This window comes from Panicum virgatum, chromosome 2N (assembly GCF_016808335.1).
Source record: "Panicum virgatum strain AP13 chromosome 2N, P.virgatum_v5, whole genome shotgun sequence".
Taxonomy (NCBI): domain Eukaryota; kingdom Viridiplantae; phylum Streptophyta; class Magnoliopsida; order Poales; family Poaceae; genus Panicum; species Panicum virgatum.
Genome location: NC_053146.1, coordinates 41,236,872 through 41,242,544, shown reverse-complemented (window position 1 = coordinate 41,242,544; position 5,673 = coordinate 41,236,872). Strand labels below are relative to the sequence as shown.

At 53.3% G+C, this 5,673-nt stretch overlaps 1 pseudogene; it reads right to left on the bottom strand.

Moving 5' to 3' along the window:
* Positions 1 to 1,638: 1,638 nt before the first annotated feature.
* LOC120660505 lies at positions 1,639 to 5,221 on the bottom strand (annotated as a pseudogene).
* Between the last annotated feature and the right edge of the window lie 452 nt (positions 5,222 to 5,673).

The window sequence follows — 5,673 nt, the reverse complement described above, 5'->3', positions numbered from 1 at the left end:
GATTGCTAAAGTAGGTCTATGCAAATATTAGATGAGAGTTAATTTATATAGAACCTGGAGCTAAAATAATGAAAGTAAGGAATTACCTTAGTTGCTTTTTCTGCAAAATAAACCACCAGCCAAATGCCTTGCATGTCTAGATATGTGGGCTAAGTTATATCCACTGGTCGGGTAAGTCTTGCTGAGTATTAGTATACTCAGGGTTTGTTGTTTATCCTGTTTCAGGTATAAAAGCTAACCAGGATTCGCATCAGTGGGCTCGATGTGACGTACTCACGTGTTCATAGTTATCGTTTTGTTTTATTGGTTCTCAATCAAATTTCCTTCTCTCAGATCATATTCTCTTCCGCTGCTGTCATTTATTTTATGTAAATTCTAAATTTAAAGTTGTTTTGTAAATATTTATGTTATTATCTATTTTGTGAAAATATATTATGCTGGTACCGTCTGTGCTCGCCGTCGCGCGAGACTTCTGGTGTGTTTCGGTCGGCCTGTGGGTTGGAAACAGGCTGTCAGGTTACACTTAATTAAGCTAATGCGCCTTATGCGTTTAGATGATGGTCATTACGCTTAATTAAGCCGTTTAACTTGGCGGTTCTGTCACAGGATCTCAGGATGTTAATATAATTTTTTGCTTCATTATTACTCTATGTAAAAGTATTGCAATTCAAACTTCACTTATTCTATGAAATTCATTTCATTGAAATAAAAAAGTTAAATATAGCAAAAGGATCGAGAAAAATACCAAAATCTAATTTAAAGTGCCACATACAATAACAAGTTACCCATAAAAGTTGCAATGGCGGAATCAAGTTTTTTTAACAAAAAATTGCCGTGTGCCTCATGTTTGCTGTGTGTTACAACTGTGGCACACGGCAAACTTTGAATTTTGCCGTGTGTTTTTATTTTTGCCGTGTGTTCATCTGGCACGCGCATGGCATACGGGCACGTTTGCCGTATGTGTCTCCTTTGCCGTGTATCAGGAAGCCAGGCACACGGCAAACATGAGCTTTGCCGTGTGTTGGGTCCTTTTCCGTGTGTTGGGTCTTTTTCCGTGTGTTGCCTTTTCGGCATACGGCAAAAGCTATGTTTGCCGTGTGCCCGATATGTGGCACACGGCAAAGCTTCCGGCACACGGCAACCAGCGGGTTCCGGTAGTGCTTCATGTAACACATGATTATTTTCTACCTGGGATGCACATTTGGTGATAAATAAGATGGAGCATTGTGGGGGCCATCATTCAGGTGCACATCTGGTGATAAATAAGATGGACATTTTGGGGGCCATCATCCAATGTCGGGATAGAATGCTGTATTCGTTGTGTACATTTACTTTTCAGATTAATGAAGTTACATATGTTAATCTTCTGGTTAACGATTAGACAATTATTTCTTTGAGAGTGCTGACCAATGACCAGTCCAAAGGTTTGGCAACCGTCTTGAGGCCATCATCTCTTTCTATTTGATTCACATGGACTACTCTTAAAAGCGTTCGACAGCTTAGAATGATGATGACATTGCATTTGCATCTCTGCTGTTGTTTCCCAGTTTATTTAGAAATATACTACACTCTGGTCGGCATTAAGCCAAAACCAACGTACTTAAGGCACGCCTTGCGCCATTAATCATCAGCAAGGCAGCCTAGGACGAACAACAGATGTTTTTTTAATTGACACTGTGAATTCAGTTTACAGGTGGCGGCGCCGTCGCTGAAAATACGCGACGGGGCACGGGCGGCGGCGGCCGGATCCGGCGAGCAAAGGCGACCATGCATCGCCTCACACGGTGTAGTGCTGCTGGATGCCCTCCATATCGAGCCCCTTGAGCTTGACGACCGACTCGACCTGCGTCTTGTGCGTGCCGAGCTCCCTGACCCTGGCCACCTCGGCGCGGCGCCTGGCCTGCTCGGCGATCTCCGAGAGCTCGCGGTAGCCGCCGCGCTCGCCGAGGATCCCGGCGAGCTCCGGCGTCTGCAGACCGTGTAGCGTGCGCTGCGCCGTTGCCCACTGCACCTCCCGCTCCTCCCGGCCGTAGTCCTTCTTCCGGGTGAAGAAGATCTTGTGCTCGAACAGCGTGTCCCACGCCCGGCCGTTCAGCGCGTACCTGATGCCGAACTTGAACACGTCCAGCGGCAGGAAGGTGACGGCGCTGTAGGCCCAGATCGCGCCCGCCCAGCCCCACCCGATGCCGCGGATGTGCGCGAACCGGATGGCGAGGTACACCGCCACCAGAGTCGCCACCTGCCATGGATGGATGGATCACAGGATCAGGAACAGGGGTGGTTTTCTTTACAATCCAACTTGGCGTTATAGATCAGCGGCTTACGATCTGGGCGACGACGAAGGCGGCGCAGAGGAGGAGGCCGGGCATCTCGGCGAAGCACCAGCCGCGGGAGCGCGTCACGAAGATGAGCGCCTGGCTGATGATGCTCACCTGCAGGTACAGCGCCGACATCATCTCGTCCCGGCTGCCGTGCAGCGGCCGCACGCCGAACGTGTTCTGTCGCCGCAAGGTTTACATTGTTAATTAATTAGATTCCTCAGCGTCTCGTCTTGCACGGAAAGAAATTTGCGAGAAATGAGGATGGCCACTGCCCACCGTGAAGAAGTCGGTGCTGCGCATGGCCCAGAAGAAGATGACCGTCATGAGGGCGAGGTAGGACCCGTACACGATGCCGGTGATGAAGATCTCCTTCAGCTTCCAGCTGTCAGGGTGCGGGGACGGCTTCACCCGGTCCTTGGAGATGGTCATGATCGTTCCTGCATCCATCCATTTGTTTTCATCCAAACAAACAAGTTTCAGTTGAGCGTACGATGCCAAGCTGCGCTATGCGAGAGCTCACCGTCGTTGAGGATGGCAATGACAAGGATCATAAACGGTGAGAAATCGAACTTCCAGATCAGCGCTATGAGCATGAATCCGAGCTGCAGATTGCCGTCAAGATAAAGCAAACAAACATTCAGACAAGCTAAGTGCGTACAAGAACACAGCTTGCATTGACAGATTCATCCTTTCAGCCTTGGAAAAAAAAGTTAACTTACCACGATACGGATCGTTATCGACACCGCATAAATCTGAAAAGAAGTGAAACTTGCATCTATCAGTCCAATAAACTGCATTATTTTGGGATTGCCAGGTCGATAGCTGCTTACAGTGTAGTTCTTCATCCGCTGGAAGATGGCACGGCTGGTGAGCACGGCGCTGATGATGACGCTGAGCCCAGGCTCGGTGAGCACGATGTCGGAAGCGCTCCTGGCCGCGTCGGTGGCGTCGGCGACGGCGATGCCGATGTCCGCCTTCTTCAGCGCGGGCGCGTCGTTCACGCCGTCGCCGGTCATCCCACAGATGTGCTTCCTCTCCTGCAGTTTCTTGACGATCTCGTACTTGTGCTCTGCAGAATTTAGGGTTCAGGATCAATAACAGTTTTTTTGAATAAAAACGATCAATAACAAATAGGGATCAGAATCAGGTGCAAGTGCAAACTCTAGTCGTGCTCATTCTCACCCGGGAAGACGCCGGCGAAGCCGTCGGCCTTCTCGATCAGATCGTCCACGGGGATGGAGGCGATGGCTTCGTCTTTGCACTGCCCGAGCAGCGCCGACGAGGGGTACATGTTGGTGCCCATCCCCAGCCTCCTTCCCGTCTCCTTGGCAATGGCGAGCTGATCACCTGCACGAATCATCCAGTAGTGTCACTGTCACATCACATCACACTTGGTGTCGACACTGAATCATAATATCTCTACCGGTGATCATCTTGACACTGACGCCGAGGTCGAGCGCCCTCTTGATGGTCTCGGCGCTGTCGTGCCGCGGCGGGTCGAACAGCGGCAGCAGCGACACGAACTGCCATGGGCCGCCGGGGCTGTCCTTGCGCTTCTCCGGCACCTCCTGTCTGGCGACGGCGAGGGACCGCAGGCCGCGCTCGGCGTACTTGTCGATGACGGCGTGCACCTTGTCCGCGACGTCGTCGCTGCAGCTGCAGAGGGCCATGATCTGCTCGGGAGCCCCCTTGCTGACGCGGTGCCAGGTGCCGTCGGCGGCGCTGATGTAGGTGAGGGCGGTGCGCTTGTCGACGGGGTTGAAGGGGAGGAAGTGCACCTCCTGGATGCCGTCCCTGGCCTCCCTGGGGTCGCCGAGCATGCCGACCATGGCGGCGTCGATGGCGTCCTGGTTGTCGACCCTCGAGGCCCTGGCGGCGAGCAGGATGACCTCGTCGGCGTCGACGCCCTTGGCGAAGATCTCGATGAGGCCCCTGTCGACGCTGAGCTTGTTGACGGTGAGCGTGCCCGTCTTGTCGCTGCACAGCACGGTCATCTTGGCCATCTCCTCGATGGCGGTCATGCGCTTGGTGATGGCGCCCTGCGTGGCCAGCCGATGCGAGCCGATGGCCATGGTGACGGAGAGCACGGTGGGCATGGCGATGGGGATGCCGCCGATAAGGAGCACCAGGAGGTTGTCGATGCCGTCGCGGTACCGGCGGTGCTGGATGGGGTACATGACGACGACCTCGACGACGATGCCGACGGCGATGGCGGCGATGCAGAAGTTGCCGATGGCCCTGAGCACCTTCTGGAAGTGGCCGACCTTGTTGGTGCTGTCCACGAGGTGCGCCGCCTTGCCGAAGAAGGTGTGCACGCCGGTGGCGATGACGACGGCCTCGATCTCGCCCTGCTTGCACGTGGACCCCGAGTAGACGCTGTCGCCGGGCGCCTTGGTCACCGGCAGTGACTCGCCGGTGAGCGCCGACTGGTCGATCTTGAGCGGGTCGCCCTCGAGCAGGCGCGCGTCGGCGGGGACGATGTCGCCGAGCTTGATGCTGACGACGTCGCCGGGGACGAGCGCCGCGGCGTCCTGCTCGCTCCAGCGGCCGTCGCGGAGCACCTTGGCCTTGGGCGCCAGGTGCAGCATGCCTGAGCGCCTGCGCGGCGCTCCCGGCGCTGGACTCCTCCACGTAGGAGATGGTAGAGTTGAGGAGCAGCAGCACCACGATGCCGACGAAGTCCTGCCAGTCCGGCGGCTCGCCGCCGCCGTTGGCGAGCGCGATGGCCATGACTGCTGCCGCCTCCATCACCCACGACAGGGGGTTCCACATGAACCCCAGGAACTTGAGGATCCGGCTCTCCTCCTTCTCCTCGAGCTTGTTGGGGCCGAAGACGGCGATGCGCGCCTGCGCCTCCTCCGAGGTGAGGCCCTGCCTGGTGCATTTCAGGGTCTGGAAGACCTCCTCGACGGGGATGTTCTCCTGCCATGACACGCATCATCATCAGTTCATCACAAAAAAAGGACGCCATGGAAAATCTGTGCGAGCCCTGGAAGACTGGAACAGCGACGTGTCTGTGTATGTAGGGTGTGTTTAGTTCCCAATTTGAAATTTTGAACGGGAATATTTTTACATTATTAAACATAAACTAATCACAAAACTAGACGAATCTAATGAGCCTAATTAATTCGTCATTAGCACATGTTTACTGTAGCTTTGCTAAAATAATTTAATACCTAATCACGACCTAATTAGGTTCATTAGATTTGTCTCGCGATTTACAGTACATTTGTGTGATGCGATTTTTTTACTATATTTAGTACACCACGCAGTCAATTTACAAATCTTTTGAAATTTTGAATTTGGGATTTAAACAAGGCTAATCAATGATTAGTTGCAGTGATGATAGCAG